Source organism: Chiloscyllium plagiosum, unplaced genomic scaffold (genome assembly GCF_037043375.1).
Source record: "Chiloscyllium plagiosum isolate Xiang-an unplaced genomic scaffold, Cpla_swu_hap1 HiC_scaffold_19, whole genome shotgun sequence".
Classification (NCBI taxonomy): domain Eukaryota; kingdom Metazoa; phylum Chordata; class Chondrichthyes; order Orectolobiformes; family Hemiscylliidae; genus Chiloscyllium; species Chiloscyllium plagiosum.
Window position 1 is genome coordinate 63,346,742 of NW_028270157.1, and position 15,507 is coordinate 63,362,248.

The 15,507-nt window shown below is 42.1% G+C and overlaps 1 protein-coding gene across 8 annotated transcripts in view; it reads right to left on the minus strand.

Moving 5' to 3' along the window:
- Nucleotides 1–15,507, minus strand: part of LOC122559499 (contactin-1) — a 771,145-nt gene that overhangs the window by 506,923 nt on the left and 248,715 nt on the right. Inside the window, exon 1 of one of the 8 annotated variants that reach the window (XM_087997466.1) lies at nt 11,595–11,709. The exons of 6 other annotated variants lie outside the window; for them this stretch is intronic. The gene's annotated coding sequence lies outside the window, so the exon portion shown is untranslated. Of the gene's footprint in view, nt 1–11,094; nt 11,118–11,594; nt 11,710–15,507 lie in introns of those variants that run through there. One more of the 8 variants, XM_087997467.1, reaches the window with a different exon arrangement.

A 15,507-nucleotide genomic window follows, 5' to 3' on the forward strand; every position in this document is an offset into this window, starting at 1 on the left:
CAGTCCCTCATTGACATCAGTCTACTTTCAATTGTCAGTAAAATTATGAAAGGTGTCATTCATAGTGCTAACAAACAGCAGTTGATGAGCAACAAGCTACTCACTGAAGTTAGTCTGGGTTCTGCCAGAACCACTCAGCTCCTGACCTTATAACATCTTGGTCCAAATATTAGCTGACACAAAACAGCTGAATTCCAGAGGTGAGGTGAGAGTGAGAGCCCTTGACATCAAGGCTGCAATAGACTGAGCATTAAGCAGACTAAGCAAAACTGGAGTCGACAGGAACCAGGGGGAAAACACTCCTCTGGTAGGAGTCATAAAGGAAGATGGTTATGATTTTTGGAGATCAGTCACCTCAGCTCTGTAGGAGTTCCTCACGGTGGTGTCGTCAACCCAACTATCTTCAGCTGTTTCAACGACATTTCCTTCATTGCAAAGTCAGAAGCGGGGATGCTTGTTGACAATTGCACAATGTTCAGCACCATTCACGATTCCTCAGATACTGAAGCAGTCCATTTTCAAATGCAGCAAGGCCTGGTCAGTACCTATCATCAAGGGATGGATTTGATCAAGGGATGATCAAATCCATCAAATTCAGCACCGCCTCCCTAACCTGCAATCTTCTTCCCGACCTCTCCGCCCCCACCCCAATCTGTCCTATCACCCTCACCTTGTCCTTTTTCCACCTATCACATTTCCGACGCCCCTCCCCCAAGTCCCTCCTCCCTATCTTTTATCTTAGCCTGCTGGACAAACTTTCCTCATTCCTGAAGAAGGGCTAATGCCCGAAACGTCGATTCTCCTGTTCCCTAGATGCTGCCTGACCTGCTGCGCTTCTCCAGCAACACATTTCCATCTCTGATCTCCAGCATCTGCAGACCTCATTTTCTCTTCTGGTCAGTACCTAAGTTTGGGCTGACAAGTGGCATGTAACATACACACCACACAAATCCCATGCAATCACCATCTCCAGCAAGAGAGAATCTAACCATCACTCTTGACATTCACATTGTTGAATTACCCACCATCAACAGCCTGAAGGTTACTACTAACCAGAATCTCAGCTGGACGAACTATATAAGTAGAATGGCTACAAGACCAAGTCCGAAGCTAGGAATTCTGTGATGTGTTACTCGCCTCCTGACTGAGAATCTTATCTCTTGAGATTGATTGGACAGCGCTGGAATCCATGATTATTTTGTTATACTTTGTGGTTGATTCTTGAGGTATACAGTCTGAACAGACTTCAGCAAGCCCAACTGTCTACTTTGCCTACACAATAGAAGCGATGTGACTTTTAGAAGACACGTTTAAAAGCTTGATTGTATCCATTTTCAAAAGCAGATTCCAGTTCATTACAAAATTATAACAACATGCTTTGACAGATATGGAGGAAGGACAGATCTATCATAAATGAAGATATCACAACAATGAGATAAAGTAAATAGTCTGGCTGGTCTTTTCAGTCAATTTCGCATCTATTAAAATGAGCCTCTCAACAGCAGCACTGCCAGAAATTGAGATTCCATTCATAAGATATTGGTTTTATACTGTAATAATACTCTTTGCAATCCACAGAGAAAGACAAGAGTGAGCAAGTCAGACAATGCTCCCTGCTATCTGGAAAATCACATCCATTAAAATAAATAAACTGTGGAAATTGTGTGTTATCAATATTGCAACCATACTTTTAAAAGCTTTGGAAAGGGCAAGGCAATTACAAATGATGCACTGCAGAATATAAACTGATCCTAATTGGTTCCTCACCATTTCACAGGCAAGAACAACGCAACACCTCAAATAACGTTAACCAACTAAAGTAATTTGTAAAGCCTGCCTTTTCAATTAACTGCAGCCCTCATCCATGAAAGATAAGAGGACCGCAATCTAAAAGCTATGTGGCTGAACAATAAATTCAGCTATATTTAAACATAACGTTGTATATTTTAGATTAGAGTGGTGCTGGAAAAGCAGAGCAGGTCAGGCAGCATCCAAGGAGCAGGAAAATCAACATTTTGAGCAAAAGCCCTTCATCAGGAATCGAGTTGATGAAGGGCTTTTGCCCGAAATGACGATTTTCCTGCTCCTCGGGTGCTGCCTGACCTGCTCTGCTTTTCCAGCACCACTCTAATCTAAACTCTGGTTTCCAGCATCTGCAGTCCTCACTTTTGCCTATAACATTGTATATGGCAATTCCCAATATGAATAACGAACAATACACCAAACAAGAAATAGTGTGTGATCCGAAGGTTTTTTTTTAAAAAAAAAGCAAATTCCTAAGAATGGGAAAGCAGTTCCATCAGCCAATAGGTCTGCAGAAGTTTCCTCTCTGACCGAGTAAGCTCACCAGCTTTAGATCTCTTATGCATCCCCTCAATGAATGCGGAGGTCCACTCACACCTGCCAGCTGGCCTGCCCCAGGAGTGCCAAACCATATCCAGTGAGGGCTGCAGATACCACTATAGATTTACCTCACATCCTCAGCTGTTTTCAGTTCCTAAGCTTTAGCTATTTGTTTCAAGAGACATAATAAACTCTGCTTGATATCTCAAAATATCCTGAGCTGCATTCCCAGATGGAATCGACTCCTGGTCCACCTTCACAGGCAATTAGGAATGGGCAATAAATGCTGGCCCAGCCAGCGATGCTCACATCCCATGAACAAACAAGTATTGACAAACGAAGATGCCATCAGTCACTTGCTTGGCAACTGTGAGCACAGATAAGCGTGCAGAATAATGTGACCACATCAATCATCTCAGATTATAAAAGGTTGGATAAAAACAAGTCTCTGCACTGTGAATGTATGTTTGTTGTGCACTCTGCTTGAAGTCAGCCAAAAAGAAAGATTTTTAAAAAAATTTGCATTGCTGTATGATCCGTAGTCCACAGTCATTTATGGTTCATTAAAAATTGATACTAGTTTCTGTCAGCTTCCTTCATTCTTCGAGTTAATCCTTAGGTACAGTGCCAGACGTTGTAGCCATCAAGAGAGAGAAAATGCTGGAAAATCTCAGCAGGTCTGGCAGCATCTGTAAGGAGAGAAAAGAGCTGACGTTTCAAGTCTAACTGACCCTTTTTCAAAGCTAAAAAGAGGGGAGAAACAGGGAGGTATTTATACGAGGCTGAGAAAAGGTGAGTCATGTCTTCAGAAGCGAAGGTAGCAATGAAGAGGTGATAGTGACAGTGCACAGAGAGATTATAGGGAGATTAGGAGCTGTGAATGACCAAGCCTGAAGCCAGTGCTATGTGACAAAATATATGTGATGGGCGAAGCAGAGGCAAAATGGAAAACAGGAGAGAAGGGTAGCAAAGGGGAAACAGGAGAGGAAAAAGATGAGAGAGTGGGGAGCGAGAGAAAGAGAGACAATCAAGAAATAAGAGGTACAGAACAGTGAAAAAATATTTTAAAAAGGTAAATAAAATAAAATAAAATATAAATGAAATAAAATTACGGAGCAGAATGAAAACAGAGGGGTCGAGATGGGATAATCATCTGAAGTTGTTGAATTCAATGTTGGGACCGGCAGGCTGTCGGAAGATGAGATGCTGTTCGCCCAGTTTGCGTAGAGCTTCACTGGAACATTGCAGCAGGCCAAGACAGACACGTGGGCATGAGAACAGGATCGTGTGTTGAAGTGTCCAGAGATTTGCAAACTAGGTGGGTTAGCCAGGGGAAATGCAGGGATAGAGGGTAGGTCTGGGTAGGATGCTTTTTGGAGGGTCAGTGTGGACTTTGTGGGTGATTGGCTAGCTTCTACACTGTAGAGATTCTGTGAAATTAGTGCAAATGATGGTAGATATTAAAAATCTGAAATACAAACAGATAATGTTGAAAAACAGCAAGCAGGTCAGACAGCGTCGAGAGAGAGGGTGAGAGAGCGAGAGAGAAACAAGCAGAGTTTACAATAATGAGAAATATGAATTGTTTCTCTCATCGCAGATGTTGGAAATTTTCAGAATTGTGGGAAGAAAACTTTGTGTTTGCCAACTTTTTCTTCGCAGCAGTGAGTTCCAATGTCAAATGTGGCCAGTCAGGCAGTGACCAAATGGTGTTCGAACCACCCTGCCATCTTAAGCCATGATGACAGATGACCTACTGCAATCAAATCTTGTAATATTGGAAGACAAGGCACTGTAGATTAAAGCTCCAATTCTAATGGTTAAACCACCATGTTCAAAATAAGTCAACCCTCAAAATAATATCAGTTATCAGTGTTAAGCATAAGCTTGGATTAAAAGGAGCAAATAACTTCTAAACCAAATTTTTCAGGCCATGGTTGATCTATGATTACTCGTGTAAATTAAATACTTTGCAGGAGTGAAAAGTTCAATTTGAAAAAAAAAATCGCACAGAGAACCTCACAAAATTGCTCACACAGCCCACGTCCTCTGTCAATTACGAGCATTAATGGCCTTGACAGTCAGTTGTGAAACAAAAGTATCCACCGCAGACCTCTTAACACAAAGCTGACCACAAATATCTCATGGCTTATAGATGACACTAAGAGTGTGGTCGTGAAGGGGGTTGTCAGAGAATGCTGCTGAATGTAGATAGATTCGAGAGTGGATGGAGAAAGGATGGAGAAATCATAGATGGAGTTCAATCCAGGAAAATGCGATTTTGGAAGATCCAATTCCAGAACAAACTATACGGTAAATGGAAAAGCCCTGGGGAAAATTGACATACAGTGAAGTCTGAGTGTTCAGGTCCACTGTACCCTGAAGGTGGCAATGCAGGTTGATAGAGAGATCAAGCAAGCAAATGGCATGCTTTACTTCAGCAGATGGTGTATTGAGTACAAGAGTTGGCAGGTCTTGTTACAATTGTATAGAACCTTGGTTTGGCCACATTTGGATTGCTGCATACAGTTCTGGTCGCCACATTACCAAAAGGATGTGGATGCTTTGGAGAGGGTGCAGAGGAGGTTCACCAGGATGTAGCCTGGTATGGAAGGTGCTAGTTATGAAGAGACATTGAGTAGATCAGGATTATTTTCATCAGAAAGATGGAGGTTGGGGGTGGGAACCTGTTTGAGGTCTACAAAATCATGACAGGTGTAGAAGGGTGGATAGAAAGAAGCTTTTTCTCCCAGAGTGGGGTCTCAATTATTAGAGGTCATGAGTTCAAGGTGAGAGCGGAAAGGTTTAAGGGAACTATGCATGGAAAAGTTTTTACACACAGTGATGGGTATGTGGAACGCGTTGCCAGTGGAGGTGGTAGAGGCGGGCACAATAGCATCATTTAAGATGTACCTGGACAGAAACATGAATGGCAGGGAACAGAGGGATACAGATTCTTAGAAAATAGGTGACAGGTTTAGCTAGGGGATCTGGATTGGTGCAGGCTTGGAGGGCCGAAGAGCCTGTTTCCTGTGCTGTAATTTTCTTTGTTCAAAATATTCAGAGTTAGCTATCAAAAGGGCAAGTCTGGAGTTACCTTGAATCAGCAATCTTAGTTAGATCACGTTGATCACATCACAATGAACATAACCAATTCCTCTCAGAAAGAGGATCTACATCCAACACAGAAACACACCAGTTCAGCAGTTGGGTCAGTCAAACTCATCTTGTACTCAGTCTATCTCCCATGTCAGTACACTGGACTTACCGAAAAGACTCCGATGATAAAACTTCGAAGCAGTCCTGGTAGCAAATAAAATTTGAAGCAACTAAATTCAGAGAAATGTGCACTCAGATCTCCCAGCTTAGGTAATCCAGAAGCTATGAGGCCAGTTACCTTTGCAGTGTTTCTGGATGGATGTTCTCACGTAACAGGGTTTATCATATTCATGGTGGAGAGAATAACAAACAAACATTCTTCAGCTTGGAGCTGTACTCATCTAATATTCTGAAGGAAATCCTATACAAAGGGTAATCTAAGAATAATTTGCTCATCGAATGTCATGTAGAAAATCAGGGTCTTTGGGACAATATTCGTTCAACAAAGGGTGTTACAGAGAAAAGGTTGAAATTTGACCTTGCTCATGTGATGGAAATTTTGCAAAGGAAGTTTTTAAAATGGGTTTGCACAAGTCACCAACCACACACTTGATTTACAAAAAGAGAATGCACACTCAAAGAAGTAATTATCTGTTGTTGAAGAGGAACATTTGTATTATAAGTACATGGAAAATGAACTGCTTCTTTGGATCACTTTAGGAGTTGAATGCGAAAAAAAGTTGCATTTGATTTTTTTTAAAGAATTGTTTGTATATTTTAATAAAGGGGAAAATCTGCTAATATAACAAGGAATTATGGTTAGAAGGTTAATTTTATTTTTATTCATTCAAGAGGTGTCTGAGACTAGATAGGCCAGCATTTATTGTCCATCCCTTGTTATCCTTGAGAAGCTGGTGAGTTGCCTTCTTGAACCACTGCAGTTTAGGTAGACCTCTTAGGATGACTGTCCTGTTCCTGTACAATCACTAACAACATCTGATTCAATTGTTTGCTTTTCCAGGGTAGTGGTGATTATGACCATATTACTCATGTGGTCACATAGTACACAGACCTTCTCATGCTATATTAGCTTTCACTGTATCAAATGCTACATCACAACATACCATTCTAATTGGAGTGCCACACTTTCACAGTTACTATCTGCTCTATGCCCCAGCATAATGGCTCCAAATTTCCATTTGTGTTTCTCATTTTCCCCTCCAACAGCACTGACGTCCACAGTTAACATGCTCCTCCCTGCTTGAGGTTTATTGTCCAAATCTCCACACTGACTGTGGCCCACCCATTCGAATGAGATTGGATGATGCACTTGACAAAATGTGGCTGTACGCCCTGACTGACTATCATCCCATGCTATTGACTAAGGACTGTCTCTCCTCAGACAGGGCCATTTGGTTGTCACATATGCAGTGTGTTTGCCAAAGAAGCTTCTGGCACATGGTGTAGGTGTGACACTAACATAGCACAGTGCCACACAGCAGCATGAGAACAAGCCACTTAAACCTTGGCAAGGTGCCTACATTTCTGTTCGAACTCAGAAGCAAGTCAAGCTGCACAATTGCTCTCTGACCTGCTTTTGCAGCCACAATATTTGTATGGCTCATTCAGTTCAGTTTCTGGTCAATGATAACTCTTGCAAAGGATATTAATAGTGAGGGATTTGGGTTACGCCATTGAATATCTAAGGGAGATGGTCAGATCCGGTCTTATTGGTGTTGGTCATTACCGGTCACTGGTGTGGCTTGAATGTTATCTTGTCAACCCAAACATCATCCTAGTCTTGCTGTATTTGAACATGGGCTCCTTCGATATCTGAGGAGTCATGAATAGTGCTAAACATTGTGCAACCATCAGCAAACATCTCCACTTCTAACATTCTCATGGCCCAAAGGTCATTGATGGAGTAGTGAAGATGGTTAGGCCCAGGAGACCACCCTGCCAAACTCCTGCAGAAGAAATGTCTTGGAACTGAAATGATTCACCTCCAACAACCATGACTATCTTTCTTTGTACTCGGTATAACAATGGAATGCTCTTCCCTTGATTCCAGTTTTGTGAGGTCTCCTTGATGTTACACTACTTAAATGCTGCTTTGATGTTAAGGGTGATCACAAGCACTTCAGTTGCAAAGTTCAGCTCTATCCATGTCAGGCCCAAAACTGTAACAGAGACAAGAGTTGACTGGTCTTGGCAGAACTGAAGATCAGTGATCAGGGTATTGCTGCGAAGTTACGCCTTGGTAGCATTGTCTCGGACACCTTCCATCACACTCGGTGGATGACCAGAAAGGAGCTGGGAAAGCAGGAATAGGAACTTCTAGGATTTATCCACTAGAAAGTATCTTGAAGGGCAGGCAAAATACAAACAGTACTTAATTCAGCTGGTATGGGTTTTATGGCCAGCACACAAACATTACAGGCTTTTAACGCACTGATTAATTGCTAGCAATATTGCACAAGCCGCCTGCTCAACATCAGATATTATTAATCTTCTCCCTTTACCTATTACATCCCGATTGAGGACAGATCTCCCCCAGACTTCCAGTAATATTGGAGCCAACGATATGACCTGCCTGCTAAATAGTGGCTCTGTTACCACTGCAACAGATCAAGACCATGGTATTCAATTTCCTTGTACAGCTAACATCAAGGGAGGGAACGGCACATAATTCCTCCTCAATATTACGCAAGACATTGATTGGTGCTCCAATCACCAAAAAAAAATTACTCCTTCCATACCCAACAGAGTCTACCTGCAAATGATACAGGAAGCATTGCAACACTCCCCCCAGTTGGAAGATCAAGAGCAGCGAGCACGTGAACACACCTCCACATTCCCAAACATGTCAGAAAGGAAACTACTGTCTCTTGGGCCTTTACTACTGTTCTTTCATTGTCAACAGGTTAAATCCCCAAGACTCTCAATCTGGCCCCATCGAGGAAGCAGCTTCACTACACAGACTGCAATGGTTCAATTAGGAAGTTCAACATCACTTTCTCAAGTGTAATTAGGTATGGGACAATGACCGCTCATCTTTTCGGAAATTTCCATATTTGAACATGGAACTCATTGAAAAGCAGTGGTACCTGAGCAGGCAGTTATAAAATGGCCAGCAGAGTTCCCCGCACAGATCAAGCTCTGCTAACCCTGTCTCGGAGCCGGACACAATAGCATCCACTCAAAACCAGAAGCAATTTCCTGAAGTATGCATTAGCAGTGGACTGCCATTTCTTACAAAGATGCATCATGTTTAATGTTGGAAAGATTGTGCACAAAGTGGATTTATTTCATGTTTTGAGGAAATACCTGGTGGAGTTTCTCCAAAAGAGGTTATTGGAAGCTCACTCGAGTTTTTTTTAAAAAAGCAAGAATGTCTAGAAATCCCATGTTCACTGCTGGGGTTGTTTGAGCAAGGAGAGAATACTGGGAATTAGTTGGGGACACTGAAGCCCTAGGGGACGGTGGGCCAACTGATCTGTCCCATTTCTAAAATGGAAAGCTTTTTCTTGGGTTCAGGGCACAACCTCTGTGTTCTTGCCAGGGAGTAAATGGAGCAACTCTCAGTATTGTAGTTCCAAAGGATGCTCAGAGTGAAAGGATTCCAGAGACCACACATGCTGGAAAATGAGAGCTATAGACTGTAGATCATTCTACACTTTATCTACTCTCCTTCAAAAGCTTGGCAAAGTGACTCTCTTTTGCAGAAAGCCAACCTCTGCAGGGAAATCCGTGTTCTGTTCACATTTGCTGAAGAGTGTTTGCATGGGTGTTTTGGAAATAGCTAGAGAGACGAGCATTGATTCGTCTAAAATACTGACTGTGTAAGTTAACCAATTATTGAGTCTTCCATCATCTTAATAATTAACCAATAATTTTGTTGTTAGGTCCTTTTATTTAAAACCTGAGACAGAGTATTCCTTTGGCCATTTTGGTAACTGAGACAAGTATTTTTAGCTTATATTGTGACCTGTGAAGTAGTGAGATTATAGTAATGGAGTGCACCTCCAGCCTTGGTCTAACACATTTTGAATCTGAGCAGAAGCCCAGTTTGAGCGGGTAAAGCCACTCTGACTCACCTGTTGGATGAAGTTAATGAGAAGTGGAGGTTGGCCCAGGAAACATGGGGAGGTAATGGCCTCCATGGCCGTAATTATTAAACTATTAATCTTGGGACCCAAGCAAAGTTCCAAAGACCGGAGTTCAAAATTCACACCACGGCAAATGCTGGAATTGAATTCAAGAAAAATTCTGGAATTAAGAGTCTAATTACCATCATGAAGCCATTGTCGACTTTGGGGAAAACCCATCTGGCTCACCAATGTCATTTAGGGAAGGAAACTGCCATCCTGGCCCAGTCTGGCCTAAATATGACTCCAGACCCACAGCAATGAGGTTGGCTCTTAACTGCCCTCTGAGCAATTAGGGATGGGCAATAAATACTGGCCTAGCCAGTGACACCCAGATTCCATGAATGAATTTAAAGAAAGGAGTGCTTTGCTAGGGCTTGCATGCCAAGTTTTAATTCCACTGGCATGAGCAAGAGCTCAGAAGAACTGAAGCATTAAAAATAATTATAGATAGTTCGGATTTTTAAAAATTTTGTTACATGGAAGGGTTTGTTTGACTGGGTGCAGAGGTGGCCATTCTAAGTCCGCAACCCTTCTGTTATTCTCTCTCACACATACACAGGTCATACTGCATGACAGAAATTAAGATTCCAATCTGTAAAACATTTATCTGTCTGGAGATTGTTCAGAGAAGCAGCTCAGCCACTGAAATGAACTGCGGCTATATTTTTTTTTCCACAAATTAATAATTCAGCATTTATGGTTCCTTAGCTGAATACAATCAAGTCAATGCACAGGGAGCAGCACTTGTAGCCCACTTAACATTTACGGAGTCATTGTCAGCAACATGCTCAGCTTTCAAAACCCAAATGAACATAAACTATGTTCCAGGAAATTCTGGATAAATTACAAATTGTCCTTCTTGCCCCTAAATCTTTTCAATGCTAATTGAAGCTGCAATTACACAAGCTATACTGTAATTATGTTCTCGAAATAAAACAGCAACACAAAACCTTTACATCTGCAGCGCGGCGTGTGTGCTAATTGCCAACTGATTCCCAGTTAAAAAAAATTCCCACATCACCAGAACAATATCGGTTCGCAAACACTGCAGGAGACGGATCACTGATTAGACACGAACTACTGCAAAATGACCGAGTGACGATCAAAACCATGACACTGAAAGCAGCAAAGGCGTTTCATTTCCAAAAAAAAAAGCTGCCTGTAGGAGCAGTTGATGTTGGGGAGGCTGATAGATTAGTTCCACCTTCCAACATACCACCACTTCCATAACAGCAGCTCAGATTTGCCAGGGATATCCTGAGGAGACCAGTGAGGCAATCAAGGCCATCAGGTCTGCTGCTATCAGGAGAGCTATTTCCGCCAGCAGCCAACCAGACCGAACATCTCCAACCTCCCAATCCCGAATGCGTTTGGCGAGCGAGAGCAGCACCGGGGCCTTGAACATCAATCAAGAGTCACCATCTGTCTGGGAAGCCAGCATGGGAGCAGCTCAAATGCAAACATGCCACAACAATTAACGTTTCTGTTAATCTCAACATACCAGATGATGACAGAAAGACAGATGAGGGAAAAACATGGCCCGGCATTAGAATAACGAATTCTGCAAGAGGCATGCCTATTGCTGGCCAGGAGCTCAACCGCAGAGATCAAAACACTCTTCCCAGCAGGTGAACTCTGCCTTTGTATTCAAAATCAGTGATCCTTTGATGCAATCGATATAAGTTAAAACTATAATTATAATGTGCAAAAAAAAATGCTTAAGTGTACATGACCATGTTGTTTAATTGCATCTTCCTTTATTTCGATCAGTGAAACTCTGCAACAGCTCATTACTGCTTCCAGACACCTCCAGAATCAAACGCTGCGTTTAAGTACACGGTCGTCATTCTTTTCCATCATTCTCAGCAACTCAAGCTTGCCAGCACTTGGCTTTCAAATGATTCAAGATTTCTGCCTGACCTGGAAGTTTATTCCATGAGTTCGTACTCCTTTGTGTGAAGGACTTCCGGACACCTGTCATTAAATTTGGCCTCCACTCACTTGAACTTGTGCTCCCCTTGTCCTCCTGTCAGTGTTCGGCTTGACAATTGAGAATGATGTCGTCAATTCCACTTATGCAGAGAGTGCAGCTGTCAGAGCTCTCCCCTCGACAATGAACCGACTCTTTGACATGGCACTGTAAAGCAGATCATCTTCCCCAAGCCCGATTCAAACTGACCGAGCAAGTCACACTCATTGTCCCAAACCAAAGCAAATGTAGGCAGGAACTCAAAGCTGGCCTCACCAGAAGGGCTGTGTTCTCCTGACGTCCCCTGCGCAAAACACACCCCCTTCCCACCCACAGGTTTTACCCTGTGAATGCAGAAAGGTCTTGCACACATAACAATTTGTGAAACGGCCTATCGGTGAAAACAAAATGGAGGGACCTAAATAAACACAAGCGAGTGAGAGACAGAATGGAGCAGCATAAGGGGTAGGGTGCATATACATTTGGAAATGCACCGTTTTCAGGGCACCAGTACACATGCTCTGTCAGTAATGCGCACATCCCAAGAACATTGCGTGATATTGATCCCTGGCTAATTGTTTTGCCACAAGTCCATCTATCCTTGGTGTTAAACCAAAGATTGTTCTATCGAAATGATAACACAAGTATTCAAACTCTTGAAATCACAGACACAGGTTTTTTGAGCTATCTAATTTATCCAATTCCATACTGTTTGGCCAAAGTCCAGCAGATACTTCCTTCTCATGTATGTATCCAGTTCCTTTTTGGCAGTTGCTATTCCATCGACATCTCACTATTTTGGGTGTGTGTTTCATATGATACCAGGATAGGCTCTGGCAAAAAGTCCAGTCACCACCTTACTGTCCCAAAGGCCACAGGTACTGCTTGGAGAAATGCATTTATACATATATAATCTGATTTACCGCAGTCATGTGACAGCTGCTATAACACGCTTTCACTCTAGAATGAGTAGCCATTACAATATATTACATGGAACACAGTATCCTCAGTCTTCAGTTAAAATTGTGTGGATTTTCAGATCAGCAAGAGAACCAGCTACTCCGAGATCAGTAAGGAAAAACTATAACAATAGTCTCAACTTGGAATTGCTGAGTGAGTCGGAACGGCTATGAATTTTCTAGTTCTTGGTTCTGTGGAAATGAAAAACGATATGAAACCTCCACTCTCAGCTGGAGAGCCAAGAGCTAACAGAATTCAACAGGAAGCATGAACAAATAAGAGTAGCAACTCTTATCAGTGCGGGGAACTCTGTATTGCAGCCTAAAATTCACTGAAGAGCAGAAAATTCAGACTGAGAAATTCTGAATGTCCTGAAGACACAGTTTGAGACCTATGCTAAGAAATATTTGCAGAAATATCAGCAAAAAGACAAAGGACAGAGTACATGATGTAAATATTGCAGAGGACACCATCCAAAAGAAAATGACCATGTCCTATGTAGGTAAAGCAGTGCTCTAACTGGAAGTATTTAACCAGAAATAAGCACATTAAACCTAGTAAGGTGGCTGATGGAGAGATGTCAGACAATAATTCTGACGAAATCCTTACACCATTCAGAAGGTCAGCACAGTCAAGTCTAAAAGATGATACACAAGAAAGAATGCATTTGCACATTGCATACCTCGCCTGCCAGTCACGTGATTTCTATGGCAACTTGGTTTCACTTCAGAATGAGAAGATATTCAAGTATGCAACATGAATTAAGGACCATATATGGAAATTCCCAAGGCATTTCTCAGGCCTTTCAGTATCATCACGAATAACATCATAAGAACTAAGGGCAAGATTAGGCAAATCAGCCCCTTTGAGCCTACTCTGCCACTTAATGTGGTTATTATTGACCTCATCTCTGCCTCAATCCCACTTACCCGCCTACACTCTATGACCCATTACGAATGAAAAATCTGTCACTCTCCTCTTTATTCAATGCCTTGGCAGCCACCACACCGAGGTCATGAATTCCACAGATTCATTACCCTGAGAGAAGTAATTTCTCCTCAGCTCTGTTTTGAATCTGCTAGCTCATCCTTTTCTATGTCTACTTTGTCAATCCACTTTAGCATCTTATTTATCTTAGTTACCTCGCAATCTTTGAAAAGGTAGAGATTACAGCCCTAAAAACGGCTCAATCTCTCTTAAGATAAACCCCTCATCTCATCTGTGCAATCAAGCGAATGAACCAAAATGGTATACAATATTTAGGTGCAGTCTCACTAATGCCTTCTACAGTCACAGCAATATTTCCCTATTATATACCATGGCTTGAACAATGAATTCCTGAAATAATATTGCCATCTCTTGTTAGGTAGCCCATGTCAATAATGTTTTGGGTTCCATGTTGATATCATCTGTGCATTTTATTCCTTCCTTTTGCGAAAGTGCTGGATTATGTTGTGGGACAGGGTCAAAGAGGCTATTATTCAAGTATCTTTCCCAAACACACATTCTTACTGTGCATACCCAGAAAGCAAGTCTTTTTGTCCTTTCCAAATGAATCCATTACAACCAACATGTCAAGCCTTCTGGTATCTCACATAGATAAAGGTTCCAGCTGGGAACACTGGATACTAAAGAAGAACATCCTGACTCACCTTTGCTGCTTCTCTGAAATTATGACTGAGCTGTGTAAGGAACATGGCCAAGTGGCAACTAGACATCCAGGAAAAGCTGCACAAAAGAATTCTCAACACTCAAACAACATTAGAGCTTTGAGGATGGTTTGACAGCATGGAAACAGCTGACCAAAGTGGGCTTTTGAAGCCACATTCACTAACAAAGCTTTGCGACATGATCAACACGTGAGCCGCTTTATGCTTGGAAGGATGGGCTGGTAAAGACACACAGTGTAGAGATTTGAAGAACCTCTGCAGAAGAGATAGAGGAAGTTTGCTTTGCATAGAATCCAAATTGAGGAACAGCATTAAGTGTGTGAGAAAGTAGCACTGAACAATACTGTCTTGACCATCAAAAGATGTGGTTGCTAAGATAAAATTCAGAGATTCCTTCAGATCACTTTACCTTAAATTAATCAGATGCATAGAATCCCTACAGTGTGGAAGTAGGCCATTTGGCCCAGTGAGCCCACACCAACCTTCCAAAGAGCATCCCACACACCTATCCTATCTCTGTAACCTTCATTTCCATGGCAAATCCACCTAGCCTGCACATGCTTGGACACTATGGGCAATTTAGTATGGCCAATCTATCTAACTTACACAATTTTGGACTGTGGGAGGAAACCCATGCAGACACAGGGAGAATGTGCAAATGTACAGTTGCCTGAGGGCATAATCGAACCCATGTCCCTGGCGCTTTGAGGCACCATACCATCTATTTAAATAAAGCAGTGTTAATAGTAAAGATTAACTATACAAAGTGTTTCCATCTCTCACATCCTTCTCCCATATGCAATTTTTCTTTTGCCAGTAAACACCCTTTCTGACAGAGGAAAGCATCTCGCCTTCTGAACCTTACTGTGTGATGTGTGTAGAAATTATCATGAGCAGATACATTGGCAACTCCTCAACCAAATCAAGCAATTACTTTTATGCAGTGGAACAGAGTTTTAAAGTTTGGCATATTTTCACAGAGTTTGCATAACAGGCCTGACGCTGGACACACTCAACATTTTGGCAATGCTTGAAAAGGAAGGATACCAAAATAACAAAAAAGCAGATGTGGGGCACTGGACCACAAATGCAGCTGAATATGTCACATTGCTCTACATCTTGTAATTTAAGATCTGCAATGACAAAGGACATGACATGACAACTACCATCTCTTCTTGCTCCTCCTGTCAGCCGGCCCTTGTCCACACACAATGTGGTGTAACACCATCTATTCCCATGCTATCAATATTCAAAAAGAGAATGTTGTGGACTCAGGTGTTTGTATTGATTGCCTTTGGCATTTTGCAGCAAGGAA